Source organism: Martes martes, assembly GCF_963455335.1.
Source record: "Martes martes genome assembly, chromosome: 3".
Lineage (NCBI taxonomy): Eukaryota > Metazoa > Chordata > Mammalia > Carnivora > Mustelidae > Martes > Martes martes.
In genome coordinates, this window is record NC_137890.1 from 145,816,421 (window position 1) to 145,833,782 (window position 17,362).

A 17,362-nucleotide genomic window follows, 5' to 3' on the forward strand; every position below is an offset into this window, starting at 1 on the left:
ATTTCCTTACCATTTATCTCTACATTAAAACTCCTTTACCTAAGATAACCTAAGAGAATGTCCAGCATAGTAGGAATTAAGAAACTTCAGCAGGCTGGTGGGGAATATACACAGCAAGTAATTTTGCTTCCCTGAATCAATCACAAAATAGGTTAAAGTAGGATGGTGAAGAGGAAGGAAGGAAGGAAGGAAGGGGAGAAGGAAGGGAAGGGAAGGGAAGAGAGAATCTAATTCCAAAAGAAATATGCAGCCCCATTTAACCACTAGCATATGTGCTGAGTCATGTAGCCTCTTTCCCTTTCCAGTCATTAGGGTCCTGTCAGTAGAACTGATACAGCTACTTACTTACCAGGGATACTGAGAAGATTACTCTGGGTCAATTAATCCAGTGGTTTCAGAAAATGTTATATTCTTAAAAACAAAAAACAAAAAAAAAAAAAAGAAAGAAAGAAAATGTTATATTCTTACCACTTTATGAAAATTACCCAGAAACCACACTAATGATGTATTGTTGAAATCGGAAAATGAGAATGTCAACAAACAACATAAAAATGAAAGATAGTGCTTTACAAAATGTACCACATGCATTTATCCTGCCAGGCGAAGTTGAGTTCCTCTCATTTAGGACAGGCCGCTTGGTGGCATACCAGCTGAGTATGTATTTTATGGGTAACAATAAAGTCTTATTAGTATAAAATCTCATTACAGCTAATGAGCTCAAATCTCTCTTTTGAAGTAGGTGAGTTTGTCTTGCTTCGGCAGGAGTTGGCAGGTAGATGACTGATAACGTGAGAAGGATTCGGAAAGGTAAATCCTGTCATCAGGCCCGGTCTGGTTCCCAGCCTCAGCGGCCCACTGTCCTCGCAACTGCAGCCGCTCTACCTCAGGTCCCATCTCTCCAAGCTCGAGGTCAGCGGTCCTCCAAGTGAGCCTCAGAGGCCTCAAGGAGTGTTAGGCAAATTCTCAAGTCCCCGCCCCAGACCTACAGAATCAGAAATCCCAGGGATGGGCCCCGCAGCTGCATTTCACCGAGCCCCGCGGGGGAATCGGGACGCACGCCCCCGCTGGAGTGCGGCTGCTCTGCCATATCGTCGTGCGCGGAACAGTTACAGAAAATCAGTTCTGCTGTCCCTCGGCTTGTTGGCCGGTTTTAGTGTCCGTCTCTGTCTACTCAGGCTGCTCTAACAAAATACTACAGACTGCGTACTTCATAAACAACAGAAATTTCTTTCTCACGTTCTGGAGGCTGAAGTCTAGATCAGAGTGCTAGCCGTGGCCCCGTTCCGTTGACTGCTCTCTGCCGGGGAGCAGAATGCGGACTTCTCACACTTCTCACCGGGTCCTCACATGATGAGGAAGTAAGGGGTAAGAGAGCTCTCTTAGACCTCTTCTGAAAGGGCTTTAATTAATTAATGTATTAATCATCACATTCACGAGGACGGCCCTCATCACCTATTCACCTCCCAAAGTCCCTGCTCCATCACCTTGGGGGTTAGGGTACAACACGTGAATGGGGGGCGGGGCACACCCAAACCATAGCTGTATCTTTCTTCCACTCTAGCTACATATTAGAAACCCCTTGGTGCCATTTAACACCCTGTGCTCCGAATGAAACCAAATAAATACAAATGGGGGGAGAGGAGATAGGCATGGTATGTTTACACTCTTCCCAGGGGATTCCCAGGAGCAGCCATTGTGTAGAACCAGTCAGGACAAGGCCTGACCTCCAGTGGGATGCGGTTAAGTGGCTTGCCTGGCACTCTGATGGGCTTTTAATGTTCCAGGTCTGATAAGTGGACTCCTGCCTCCATCCTCCACACAGGCCCCGGGTTTTGTTCACCTGTCGTGGTAAATGGGCTTCTGCTAATACATCTGCCTTGTTAATCTGACCAGAGCTATAGTCGCATGAGAAGAGGTGTGCTGTGTGTGACAGTCTGCTGGCTTTGGGGTCAAATACAGTGGGTCAAATACATGGCTCTTCCACTTACCACCTATGTGACATTTGCCAAGATACTTAAAGTAAAAATCACCTGAAATTCCACTACCTTGAGATAACCACTAAATAATATTTTATAACCAGCCTTAATATTAATGACCAACATTTCTTTATACATGTGTATATAAATGTGTACATACATATATATAAGATTCTACATAAATGAAACTCTGTAACACATGCTGTTTTTATTAGTGTGGGAATCTTCCCTAGTACCCCCACCCCCTTTTTCTCTGTCACTCCATCCTTTACATTCTACTTCTTCCCTCTCTCTCCACCAGGAAATTATTGTTCACAACCTCGTGTGATCTTAATTCCTTGTCTATGTTCACATAAGCATATGCAACTTAATATATTAAATATTACTATATAAATACAGTTTGATAAATAAGTAATACATTAAATATATATTTTATAGATATACATCTTCTATTTCCTACTTAAAACTACATAAGGCAACCCTCTTCAAGCAACTAGTACAAATTTGAATAGAACTAATTAACATATTCTTTTTATTGGTTGCATACTATTCTAGCCTATGAATTATGTATCTTTATTCATATGTCTGTTTCATATGTATATCCACATACTTATATGCATAGTCATATGTATATTCATATGATTATATTAACTTACTTCCAGAAAAATGTTGCAGTAAAATTCAGAAGGGCAGCTTTTACATACATAAATCCTTACACACTGGAGCTCTATCTTACACGCTGGAGTAAGACTGGTGAATCAAATCATATGTATATTTTTGCTCATTGTAGATACTGTCGGATTATTTTCCAAAAAGGCTGTAACAATTCACATTTCCAGGAACAATACATGAGAATGTTCTTCCTCACATCATTGCCAGCAGTGGGTGTTATCAGTCTTTTTAACTTTCATCAATTCAATCAGTGGTCAAAAAACGAGAACTCATTGGTTAATCAGCATTTCCTTGATGACCGCTGAGATTTAAAAACTTTTTCATATGTTTATTCGTCGTTTTGGATTTACTCTTCTGTGAACTACCTGTTCACAACTTTTAAAAAGTTCATGTACTGAAGTGTCTGCCGTTTGTTATAAGAGTTTTTTGCCAATTACAGATATTTATCTCTTGTACATCTTATAGAATGCATATTTTCACAGTGCCTCAATTGTCTTTTAATTTCATTTATGAAATTTTGTCCTACAACTTCATAATATAATCATATATGTCTTTTATAAAACTGCATTTTGACTTCCATTTCTTATTTATTTACTTATTTATTTGACAGAGAGAGAGGGAGCAAGAGAAAGCATGAGCGGGGAATAGAGGGAAAAGCAGGTGCCCCGTAAGCAGGGAGCCCCATGTGGGGCTCAAGCCCAGGACCCTGGGATCATGACCTGAGCCCAAGGCAGACACTCAATGAGCTGAGCCACCCAGGGGCCCCTTGATTTCTATTTCTTGGTTAAAATATCTCCTTAATCTGCATGTTATTTATTTTCATCAAAGATTTTTTATTTTTTAAAAATCAGTTATTTGATGCAGCTGGTATTTATTTTTATGTATTATATAAAGTAAAAGGCATTTAGCAAAGGCTGTCAGTCTCCTCCCTCCCCCCATATTTTTAGAAACTTTCTGTGTGTCCTGGCAGATTTCCAGTTGCCAAGGTCTAAAACTCTATGCATGAAAGCTTTTGATCAGACATACAAAAGGCCATTAGATCCGCACTCCCAGGTCCAAAGTGCTGGCAAATTAATACCAGGACCCTCTTCACCCAGCAACCTTCCACCACCGATGACTCTCCAGAGCTGGTGTAGAAATACCCAGTTCCCTTGACCAGAACCAGCTACCTAATTGCAGGACGCAGTACAAAATGAAAATTCGAGGCCCAGGTTCAGGGTGTGAAAATCAGGAAGATAGATCCTAAATTCCTTATTTTTTAGTCTTTGTTCTTTATTAATAAACATCATTGAGATTATGTACATTTTCCTCTGAGTACAGGTTTGGCTGTACTCCGTGGACTTTTGGGATTCACGTTCTTCTTTTTATCATTTTCAATGTTGTCTATAATCAGAGGCTTATTTAAGAGTGTATTTCTTAATTTTCAAGATTTAAATTTTTTGTCTTTCTATTTTTATTTATTAGATTATGATCAGACACATGGCTCAGTCGGTTAAGCAGCCTCTAGGTTCTGTCTCAGATCATGATCTTGGGGTCATGAGATAGAGTCCAAGTTGGCCTCTGTGTTCAACGTGGAGTCCACTTGAGATTGTGTTTCTCCCTCTCCCTCTGCCCCTCCCACCCCCTTGCACTCTCACATGCACTCTCTCTCTCAAGTAAATAAATAACTCTTAAAAAAAATAGAAATATGGCATACAAAGTCCTGCATTATTAAGTGTGTAAATGTTAAGGAATTAAATGAGAAAGTGATTGGCCCTGAGTACACAGTAGGGGTTCAATATGTGATTGTGATGAGATGGAAATGATAGAAGAGAATTCCTGTTTTGCATCACATCGTCCTCAAAGCAATTTATATTTGAAACCCAGGTTGGGGCTGATGCCTTGAAACCTACTGACATGTCTGGAGGAATGACAGCATAATGCCTGCCTGGACATTAGAATTCTTTCTATGGTCCCCATTATGGAGTTGTCTTTATTTATCATGCAGGCACTATAGAGATATAGTTTAACTTAGTGGAAAAGAGCTCAGGTTCTGAGATCAGAGTGACTGGCTTCAAATTGTGACCATGTCCTTACTGAGTATATGTAATTTCTCGGTGATTTATTCAACCTATGTCTTAGTTTCCCTTTCTGAAATGCAGGGGTAAAAACAGTCAATCCTTCATAAAGTTAAAATGAGAACATAGTGAAATAAAATGTGTGTTAGTCAGAAATCTTTGAAGTCTAATTCAAGAAGTAAAAAGGCGGCCGATAAAATTGCTGACTTAAGGCACAAGTGGATCTAAACGTTCAGTAATGTCATCAGGTCCTATTTCCACCATTTGCCTCTGATTCTTTGGGCACTAACCTCATTTCTCCTACTGTAGAAGAGTTTTCCTCATCTACCTAGGGAATATAGCCACAGGAAACTACAGACTCAAATTATTACAAATTAGCAACCCAGTAAAAATACAGATTATCTTCCTTCAAAAATCTCTATGTCAATCCCAGGGAAGAAATTCAATTTACCCTTCGTGGATCAGATGTACACCTTTTAACAACCACTAACAAAATTAGATCCTGCTTAATATGCCAGTTCCTGTGTCTGAAAGGAGCGGGGGAAAAACCACCTTGACTGTGAAAGGAGCACTTCCGCAAAGAAAAATTACCGAAAGAGGGAGGGCAAACAAAACAACAAAACAACAAAAAAGGATCTCTGTTACAATTTGTAAAACACTTAGCATAGTGGTTAGATATAGTAATGATTAATTCACATCATCTCTCTTATCATGGCCACATATTGAAACTTCCTGATGATATTGGATACCATGTAATACATGTGACCCCAAACTAAATTTTTTCTAGCACCAAATCTAAGGTTGTTCCCCTGCCCATGCCAACCTACCATTAGATTGGTTTTTAGCTCTGAGTCTCTTCCAAACAATTAAGCAATTAAGTTGTCTAAAAGCAGGTGCAGTGCATTTCAAACATTCCTATACGTGATAAATTTTTATTGAAGTTTCTCATATGCACTCCCTTCATGAACTGCTTCATTAATATGAGGTTTAATTAAATTAAATTTAATTGAGTCGTGCCTGGGTGGCTCAGTTAAGCGTCTGCCTTTGACTCAGGTCACGATCCCAGGGTCCTGGGATTGAGCCCCACTTTGGGCTCTCTGCTCAGCCAGGAGCCTGCTTCTCCCTCTCTCTCTCTGCCACTCTGCCTGCTTGTGCTCTCTCTCCCTGTGTCAAATAAATAAATAAATAAATAAAATCTCTCTCTCTCTCTTTCTCTCTCTCTCTATATATATATGTATAATAATTCTTATTCCATATGCTCTTTCAGAACTTACCTATCCCTCTTCAAGAAATGGGGTCTATATCTCATACTCCTGAGCCTAAGCAGGGCTTTGCAACAGAGATGGCACTAGGTAACTTCAGAAGCGATGTCGTAAAACACAGGTCCAACCTTACTCCATCCAAATTTCAAAGTTCCATTCTTCAAAGCATAGCATTAATAAAATTAAAAGACAAGACACAAACTGGGAAAAAATATTTGCAATACATATATTCGACAAAGGATTTGAATTCAGAATATTCAGAAAACTCTTACAACTCAATAAGAAGACAATCAACTCAAAAACCAAGCAAAAGATTCAAAGGACACTACATAAAATAAGATATACAAATGGCCAATAAGCCCATGAAGCCATACTTATAAAAGAATATTGTATTATTCCATTCATATAAAATTCCTAGAATAAGCAAAACTGATCTATAATTTCAGAAAACAGAAGGGTGGTTGGCTAGGGCTAAAAGCTGTGAGGGCGACTGACTGCAGAGGGGCATGAGTAAACTTTTTCAAGAGGATGAGTATTTTCTCTATTTTGAATGCAAATAGTTGTACACTTAAAAGTGGTGCTGCATTGTTCTATTGTTTTAAGTTTATCTTAATAAATTTGTCGAATGTTTACATCATTAAAGTGGTTTAAAAGATAAATTTAGGGATTTGAAACTGAGTGTTGCGGGGGGTGGGGGGAGGGAGAGGATGGTGGGGTTATGGACACTGGGGAGGGTATGTGCTATGGTGAGTGCTGTGAAGTGTGTAAACCTGGTGATTCACAGACCTGTACCCCTGGGGTTAATAATACATTACATGTTAATAAAAAATTAAAAATTATTTTTAAAAATTTAGGGATTTGATATTTAACTTTTACAACCTAATAAACAGGTGGCTCAGTGGGTTAAAGCCTCTGCCTTAAGCTCAGGTCATGATCTCAGGGTCCTGGGATCAAGTGCCGCACGGGGTTCCCTGTTCAGCAGAGAGTCTGCTTCTCTTTCTCCCTCTGCCCCACCCCCTGCTCATGCACATTCACTCTCTCTCTCTCAAATAAATAAATAAAACCTTTTTTAAAAAATAAATAAATAAAACCTAATAAACTACTAAAATGTTAACATAACAGCATTTCCTACATATAAATGAAGTTTCAGAATATCTAAGGTCTTTTTTAGTATAAAATCTTTATTTTCCCATAAAATGAAACAAAAGAATTATCTATAAAGAAATCAAACACCTTAACTGTGTTCTTATATGTCCCTGATCCTTCTTTTATATAAAAAATTTGGCACATGACCTAAATAAGGAGTTGAGGAGAAAGAAGCACTTTCTACACCGAGCGGTAAAACCTGTTTGGTGTCTCCCCCCTGACACTTCAGATCTCAGAGTCATTGAAAGAATGACAGGTGGTTTTTCAGTAGGTTCATGCATCAAAAACTACCAGTACTACTTAAAATCTACTGTTTTCCCTCTTCTTCCACTTTCTTAGAGTTTTCCCACTAGTGCTAACTATGCGACAAGCTGGCCTACATCAAACTCAGAAGTTAGAGGGAAGGGTGCCATGACTTAAGACCAGCAGTTTTGGAATAGGTAATTATTTATATTAAATAGAGAGACACCAAAAAATGGATATCATGAAACATGATTTTTAGTATTGGAAAGATCAGTGTATTGCATTATAGTAATAACAATAATAATAATAATAATAATAATAACAATAGCTAACTCGAAAGCGGTACTTATGAGGAAGGCTTTATTTTAAGTAATTTATGTATATTAACTCATACTAATTTTCACACTAACCATGGAAGGCAGGTACACTCTACTTATCCCTATTTACAGACAAGCAAATTGAGGTACAGAGAGATTAAGTAACTTGCCCAAAGTTGTATGGCTAATAAACAGCATGGCTGGAATTTAAACCCAGATAGTGTGGCCCAAAGTCTGAGCCCTTAACCACTACTCTACATCACCCCTCAATGTTTATTGTGCCAGCATTTGACCGCTATTAAAAGCAAGGATCTAGATTCTGATTTGTGTGATTCTGACATAAGAGTTCTAGATTACTTTCCTGGTCATTCCGTGTATATAGTATGTATGAACAAATATACCTTAATCTATATCTACACACACACACATATCATATCAGTGACTTGAAAACATAGAAAGAAAGCAAGATAAAATATTATTGGTGATAGCCAATAACCACACAGTTTACCCTAGAATTCATGCCACACATCCTAAAAGATCTCTTCCTTCTCTCCTCTTCTATAGCACTTTCTTTCTACCATGCTCATGTACATCCCAGACACTGTATTTAGTAGTGTGGTTATTTGCATGTTTCTCTTAATGCCTCTACTCCAGCATAACATGGGGCCATGTCTAAGACATGTAACCTAGTTCATTGTCTTTCATATATCAGTTGCTAATAAATGTTTGTTGATTTTTTCCCTTCTGATATTCATAGACCACGACCCCAGCCAAAAGCAAGAGTCAGACACCCAACCAACTAAGCCACCCAGGTGCCCCATTACTTATCATCAGTTAATGAGAATCTCAGTATTTTCATTTAGGAAATGTGCCTTGATGGTTTTAAATAAAATAAAGAGAACAAAAGCCTCAACATAGTACCAAGCATAAAATAAGGACATGATAAATGCATCCCTTTCATATCTAACCTCTTTGTTAGGTAAAGAGTAGGTAAAGAGTAAAATAGGTAGGTAGGTAAAGGTAGGTAGGTAAAGAGTAAAATAATCTGAGTAAAAGAGACAGTATGAGTGCCACGTAGGAATAAAGACCAAATGTTGCCATATCTTCCCATGATGGTTGTGAAACAGGAATCTGGAATTTTATGTGGAATTTCTTCACATTTCAATGTTGGTAGGGATGTCAAAATTGTGGAAACACTGTATTGCCAATATTGTGAGGTCAAACAAAACTCGCCTACTGTTTTTGACATCCAAAGGCCACAAGTTAGCTATCCTTACTCATTGAAAAAGGCAAAAAATGCTTACACTTGCAACACAACCTGAATGTAGGTATGCATAAACAAATACATCTCTATATGTATGTGCACAGCACACATTCCGTGGTGTGCACACAGCTCTTGGGTTGTGTTGTCAGAAACCACCTGCCTCACTTTATTTCCCTTCAAACTGATCATTTCCCAACATGATGACATGAATTTACCTAATCCCAGCAGGGGAAATTATTATATTAAGTCTCTCCTCCATTTAGTTAGACAACAATTCTTGAACACAGGGTCAGAGTCATTCTGCCTTAACCATTCTCCTGTGTTTTTAACAGCTGCCTTTGTGCCCAGATGGTCTGAGTCGTGGCCTTCTTCGATACACATGCGCTTTGCCATTTCTTTGGGCTCCTTTCTTAAGAGTGGAAGTCACAAGATAAGTGACAATTTTTTAAAGGCTAATTAAGAGCCTTTCTGCATATGTCCTACTTAATTAACTTCTGTCAACCTTGATTATACTCCAATTTTAAAAATTGCACTTTACTTATATTTATTCTGCTTGTGTGAATAATGTGAAATCACAGAAGACAGCTATTGTTCTTGCTTTTCCAGTGAATGACTACTACATTGTAATAAAGGAATTATCAAAACAATATAAATGCTAACCCAGAGACTCTCTAATGTGAATATATTTCATACTGATGAACTCCTATAATTGCTGCGCATGTTTAAGGGCAGAAAGGTAATTTTTCTCTGGCATAATAGCTCCTGGCAACTGCTTTGGAATTTCTTAATATGAAGGTGACCAATGGGGAGGACAGCTTCTCTGTTCTGCTCTAGTGCTTCTCAAACTCTGGTGTGTTACCACTCATCTGCAGAGTTGCTAAGTCGTCAGACTCCCTGTCCCCTCACTGCACTCATGTGACCTTTATCCTGGGTGTCCCTTATCCTCTCTGATCCTCAGTATTCTCTTGTATAAAATGGGAATTATGTCTACATTCTAGGTATTTAAGAGTTTAATAATGAGCAAGTTACCAAATACAGAGTTTCAGCATACTCCTCACTCAGTGAGTACCTTGCCCCGGGGAATCCTGCTATAGGTGGTCTGGAACTAAGCACATTTTGAGAAACTCTTCCCTTCTCTCTAGACTGTGATTTTCAGCCCTGGCTCTACATCAGAATTATCTGTGCCACTTTCCAAACTATTAATCTTTGAATTTCACTCCCAGAAATTCTACCACTGCATGTCTAGCAAGGACCCCAAACATTCTAGAAGTTTGAAAAAAGTTATTCCAATAGTAGCCAGAGGAGAGAAACATTACTTCACAGTAGTCGTCTCCAAATATTTTTATTCAGGTGCACAGTGGGGAAAAAATTCAGCATGTGTCTGTAATAGATAGATATAGATAGATATCTGCTTATGAAATGTTAGCCAGTTTTACTGTATTATGTATTATATGCTTAGAAAATATGCAAAGGCAAAAAATTTTAAATAAGATAAAACAAAAAAGTATTATATTAATGTCATCAAAGGTCTTTCATCATTCATTAAAAAATTTTTTTCATTTTTTTGGTTAAAAAAATTTTTAATAAAATTCCAGAAGCTTAGTTCTTAAATATTTGCTGACCATGAAGGCTTCATCATGCCACTAGCTACAATTTCAGGGCATAATATACACTATTTACCTCTCAGAATAGCTTAAAGCAAAATGTAACCCAGTATATAACCATGTCTCTGAAAACATACATCATTAGTGGTGGTAGATAATAAATTCATATTTCAAAGAGTCTTCTGGATAATTCTAATCTTTTTCGCTGACTGCTTCCTGATTAGACTGTCAGTGTTTTACCTTGCAATGCAGCTGATGAAGAGCATGGATGAGGAGTCAAAGACGTATTGGCACAGACATTTTCTTTTCGTCTGCCTGCGTTTGTATTATCAGCATTACTTCTAATCAGCAAGGTTTTTTGCAGGAATCTTTTGAGGCCATTGTAGTGCTTACCAGGGGGTCTTCTTAAGGCTCTACTAAATGTTCATATTCCCAGCCTATCACAGGTCACACTTGGCCTCAGATCCATTCAGAAGGACATAGGCTAGGAACCAAAGCTTGCCAGAGAAGGGAACTAAGCATTCTTTTTCTGCCAGAGTCCTTGAACCGTTCTTGCTGCAGTCCAAAGGGTGGCCTCTGACCTCCCTATGTGACAGCTCAGAATCAAGATTATGAAATTCTCCTCATTATCTTGTTTCAGAATCTGTCCTGACAGTCAATGTCTCTTGTAGCAATCTGTAGCCACTTAGCCAAAAGCTATAATGTCTCCTTTAGGAACATATAGCTCCCCCAGTCAAGTCGTAGCCTTTTACTCAGTCATTTTTGTCAATAAGCAACGGTTTCTAACAACCTACTTGACATACTACCTTTATCAAAACTCTAAGGGAAGTCCTGGGAAGCTAACAAAAGGGCAAGTTCTTATTCAGAAGGAGAAAGGGTTTGCTAACCCTGTATTCACACCATTCACACCAATTTTGTGGTGGTTGATTAAGTAAAAACCAACAATTTCATTTTTAGATTCACTTCACTGAGCACACAGCACATATCAAACTGCATTTTTTTTCTAAAAGCCAGTCAATATGGGAGGGTTCCTCTGTTATCTCTGTGTTGGGGATACTTACATCCAAATATCTCATGTACTTATACATGACATGGGAATATTTGAAGCATGGACAGGACTGAGGAAGGAGTGCTGTCATAGTAAATACTATATTTTCTTATTTTTAATGGATTTTTAGAGCAGTTTTAGGTTCACAGCAAAATTGAGAGGAAGGTATAGAAATTTCCCATATACTCTCTGTCCCCATACATGTACAGCCTCCTTCTTTATCAGCATTCCCCACCACAGTGGTACATTTGTTATAAATAATCAACCTACACTGACACCTCAAAATCACCCAAAGTTCATAGTTTACACTAGGGTTCACACATGGTGTTGTAAATGCTGTGAGTTTGGACAAATGTATAATGATGTGTATCCACCATTGTAATAAAAAACAAGGGCCATGGAGAACATGTCCAACTCTTTGTTGTATGAGGTTTTGATGCACATTGTAGAACATTCAACTTCTTTGGCTCCAGCTCACCAAAACCAGTAGCATTCTCCCTCTATGGAATTATCAAAATATGGTGGATACTATTTTCTTATCATTTTGGATCTAAAAAAAAATAGATGATGGGAGGGAGGAAGGATGGAAAGAAGGAGAGGAAAGACTACTATTTTGTTTCTGACTCTATTGAGCTGCCTCTTCACACTCAGTAAAGAGCACCAGCCCTCCTCGGAGATACTGTTCTTAGCCCTACATGAGCTGAGCTCTTCTTACTCCACCACTTCCCCTTACTCTCTCTGCCCTGTCTTCAGCGCACTTTTCTTTTAGTTCCTCTAGCCAGTGCTTGTCCAACTGTCATATGCAAATGACTCATCTGGGGACTTCAGTTTTGCAAATTCTAAATGAATCTGAGGAAAGGACCCAAGAGTTCCTGGTGGTGCTGATGCCACAGACAAGGACCACATTTTGAGTAGAAAGGCTCCAGGCCAGTGGTTCATATCCCTGGTCTACATCAGAATGACCCGGGGAGCTTGTAAACAAGCTGACACCTGGGTCCGCCTCCAGCAAGGCCATCCTATTTCTCCTCTGAAAACTTCCTCATATCCCCCTTCCTTCTTCTCTAAGGTACTTCACCCAACAACTCCCAGCCCACTGCTGCAAATCACAGTTAAAATGACACTTCTTCACAGGAGGCTTTCCAAGCTCTCAGCTTGGGTAAGACCACCATCTTGGACTGTGTGGACCGCTATAACAAAAATACCAGCGAGTACTCTAGATGGTTTGTAAACAGCAGAAATTTATTCCTCATAGTTCTGAACGCTGGGAAGTCTAAGACTGAGGAGCCAGCAGACTTAGTATTGGTGAGAGCCCACTTCCTTATAACTTCACATGGTAGAAGGAGCAAAGGCGCTCTCTGGGGTCTCTTTATGAGGGTCAAGTCCAAAGGCCTTGCCTCCAAATACCATCACACTGGGCATCCTTAAGTTTCAATATATAAATCTGGGGGGACACATTTGGTCTAGAGCAGCCCCTGGTCACAGTCTCTTTTACCACCATAATCTTTACCTCATAATGCTCAGCAGCATTACAATTAAATAATGAAATGCATACATCTCTGTTTGCTTTCTGTCAAAATTTCTTTATATCAGGAATCATGCCTGCCTGCTTTGTTTTTTATCTCTCCAGCACCTGGCATTGTGCCCTACACATGATAAGAACTGAATTAATATTTATTAAGTAAATGAATCAATCTTTTAAAATATATATCTTGGTGTAATGCCAAGCATACTAAAGAAATATGAACCCTACATTTCTAAACTATATACAAATATATTTTTTTAAATTTTTAATCACAAAAATGACACTATTAACAATACTACTATATTAGTTAGAACTCATATGTTAAGCACTTTTCTTGTCAGTCAATAGATGATGGGGGACACCTGTCTGGCTAAATTGGTAAAGCATGCGACTCAATCTCAGGGTTGTAAATTCAAGCCCCACTTTGGGTGTAGAGATTACTTAAAAATAAAATCTTAATGGGGCACCTGGGCAGCTCAGTGTGTGGAGCCTCTGCCTTTGGCTCACGTCATGATCTCAGGGTCCTGGGGTGGAACCCCGCATCCAGCTCCCTGCTCAGCGGGGAGCCTGCTTTTCCCTTTCTCTCTCTCTGCCTGCCTCTCTGTCTACTTGTGATCTCTCTCCCTCTGTCAAATAAATAAGTAAAATCTTTTTTTAAAAAATAAAATAAAATCTTAAAAAAAAAAAGATGATGGTAAAGAAGACAGCTGAAATCCCAGACCTAGCAGTCTAATAGAGTAGACAGATATATTTAAGGATCTGGGATTCCAACAAATCTCAAGAGACTAACATCAAGCATCTCCCTCCTCTCCATAGTGGAGATGAAACTGAAAAGGACAGGTGCTGCACACTGATCTAAGCCAATTCATAAAAATAATTACATTCATTAAATTAAATAACCTCAAATGGATTAAATGAGGTGTTATGAAGATTATAATGAGGGTCTTAAAGTTAGTCTAGGGAAAGTGGGACGCTTCCCTGGGGAAATGCATTTAGATTGAGACCTGAGCAATAGTTTAACCAGGCAAAGGGTGAGAGGTATGGAGATTTCCGAGGGAGGGAACACTATGTTCAAACACCTTATGGCAGAATGCTAAGGAAAAAGACCTGAGTGAACCGAGTCCAGTAGAGCTAGAGCAGATGTGTGAGATGAAGCTGAAGAAACAAGCAGGAAACAGGTCATGCAGGAGCAAGTAGAAAATTCTGAACTTGATACTGAGTTCAATGCTAAGTCCCTGAGGAGTTTTAAGCAGGTGAATGATGTGTTCTGATGCAGGACTGGAAGACGTTCCTGGCTCCAGCAACTTCAGATGCATCAGAATAAACCAGATAAGCCTGTCCTTCTCCTAAGGATTATTATTTCATTCTTACTTATTTATTCTTCTGCAGTTTTCTGAACCATAAAATATCTCTGTCCTTTGTAAATTACTTGGTGATTCATCCTGACCTTATAAAGCTTGGCTGGAGGCATTCTGATGCTTATAGTCTTCATATTTTCCCAGAATCTAATCAAAAAGCCATAATTCAATCTTTGATTGTTCTCAGTAGGGCATACTATCTTAAAATATTATTTTATCCATTTTGGTAGCAATATTTTAATCAAATATTAAAGTTGCAGGAGTTAAAATTATACAATTAGACTTCTATTTTAAAAGATATTTTTAAAAAGTATCTTAGTGTCTGGGAAGCAATACAAATGACTATTAGGTTTGAGGAGAGAAAATTTGCTTATTAATAACAACAAATAGAAATTAAATAATAAATAAACAAATAATAAATAATAAATAAAAATAACAAAATAGAAATTTTATAGCATTTGAAGTGTTTTAGGTCATCAATGCTGTATATACCCTCCTCTCCATACACAGAACACATACTTTGATTTAACCTGGATTTAGATGTAACCAATAAAGAAAACCTGTCTCTTAGCAGCACAATTCTTTCCAAGGAAGATTTTTTTTAATTGAGATAATGCTTATTTAACGATTTGAATGAGTAGGAATAGTGGTGGTAAGTGTGAGACGCTCTGTCCAAGGAGTATGTTTGTAGATGATGGGTAGCTCCTCCCTTGCTACACGTTTTGCATGAAACCAGTGGTTTTAAATTCTACCAAGCTCCATTGACCCTTTCTTATGATAACTATTGGATAATATCTCCAGAAATTAAATTACTAGGTATTCCCTATATATATACATTTTAAGCAATTCAAGAACGTTCCCTAAAAGTCCTATAAATAGGGTTGCCAGATAAGGAGAGGAGCAAAGGGGGCGCCTGGGTGGCTCAGTGGGTTAAAGCCTCTGCCTTCGGCTCAGTCATGATCGCAGGGTCCTGGGATCAAGCCCCACATTGGGCTCTCTGCTCAGCAGGGAGCTTGCTTCCTCCTCTCTCTCTGCCTGCCTCTCTGCCTATTTGTGATCTCTGTCTGTCAAATAAATAAGTAAAATCTTAAAAAAAAAAAAAAGGAGAGGAGCAATGTTTAGGAAACACTGACACTAAAAAATAATTCATTGTTTATCTGAAATTTGACTGGTCTGCCTATGTTTGTATTTGCTAAACCTGACAACCATAATTTTAAAAGAAACAATAATATAATAGTTATTTGAATGTACAACCACTCAGCCTTGACTATACAAGGACACATAATGAGGAAGTCAGATGCTGGCACATATGATGGAATCACTAGAAGTGATTGCAATAAATGCAGACTGATATTGGTAGGCCATCAGCTGTTCAAATACCATAAATGGTACAGCATTAATGATGTGATTTTCTGAATGACAAACACCCTCTTAGAAATTTTAAGACAAACAAGCCCCTACTTCTTTTGATTTGCACAGGAGTTGCACCGCTACAAAATCTGGTGTATATTAAAACCATGCCAAACACAGATGCACACACATACTCCCACAGATTTCCCTTAATGGATAGTAGCAGTCTCGTTGAAGTGACTAATTAAAACCATACATACAGGGAGAATGAGGGAAGACTTTTTCTAGAATAAATTTAAAGAAAGAACATAGATGAATAACTGGAATTTGATCAATTTCCTTCTCTTGATGCAGCATGAAACCACTGATTGGCCTACAAAACCCATTTCTCTGTTTCTGAGAGCTTGGAGTAGGGAGGAAATAGGCTCTGAACATATATTTCCCCTCCCTCTTCTAGGTCCCAGAACCCATGGTGTGGGGCAGGGAGGAAGGTGGAGGAGGCCGAGGTCATGGAAGACTACCTGTTAGTTTAGGGAGGGGTTCCCGACCTTGCTCTTGTTCTGCTGGGTGGTGCTATAAGCCTTAGCTGATGTCGTGGTTGCTGCATAAAGACACTGTGTGTTTTTTCTTGGACTAATGTAAAACTTCACTCTGGCCCCCTCCATAATGGATTAATCCCTTTTCTAGCCCACAGCCTAGAGCTCCTGCTTCTCTTGTAATCTCTAGGTTCCTTCATTGAAGTCCTCTTCCACTGCCTCCAAGGACCTTGGGAAACTGGATGTCTGGGCTACCGCCTCCCCTCTCCTTAGGCACACTACAGTATGTCTTCCAGTTATTTCTAGAAGGATACTTACTCCCTTGGCCTCCCTATGTCAGAAATCTCCAGATCTCAGTAGGACTAGTCTCTAGGTTCATATCTCAAATCTCCAAGGATTAATGTCAAGCATTACCACTCTTCCACAGTGGGGGAGAGGCTAAAAATAACAAGTGGTGCACATTGGTCTTAGCCAATTTGGATCTTCTTGGAAGATATCTATGGTTCCTGCAGTTAGATATAGGTAAGGACTATGTCCTTCCCCTCAACCTTGGTACCACATGCCATACTACAATAAATTTGCTACCCATACTGGCAAGTATGTGGAAGGCTAGAAAACAGTCTTACCCACCTATACTGTAGGCTTAATAAAATCCTAGCTTTCCATCCAACCATGCATGAAAGGTTCTCTTGAAGCAGATACAATGATGTTCAGTTAGCCAATTGGTCAAAGTCAGGTAACAAAACCTTCCTTTAGGAAACTGAACAGAGTCTCCTGATTTCCTGGGAATCCTACATCTAAGGGGTTGTTCCAAATAGCATCAGCTCCTGAATTCTCTGAGTACTTATATCCTGTTCATACAAGGGGAAAAATGGCTGTACAATATTGCCAGTCTAGTCACACATCTTGAGCACCACTAATTTCACTAATGATAATTTCTAATATTCATTTGCTAATTAACAAAGATAACTGAAGCCAGCATGCCTTAAGAGAGAGGATTTCTGATT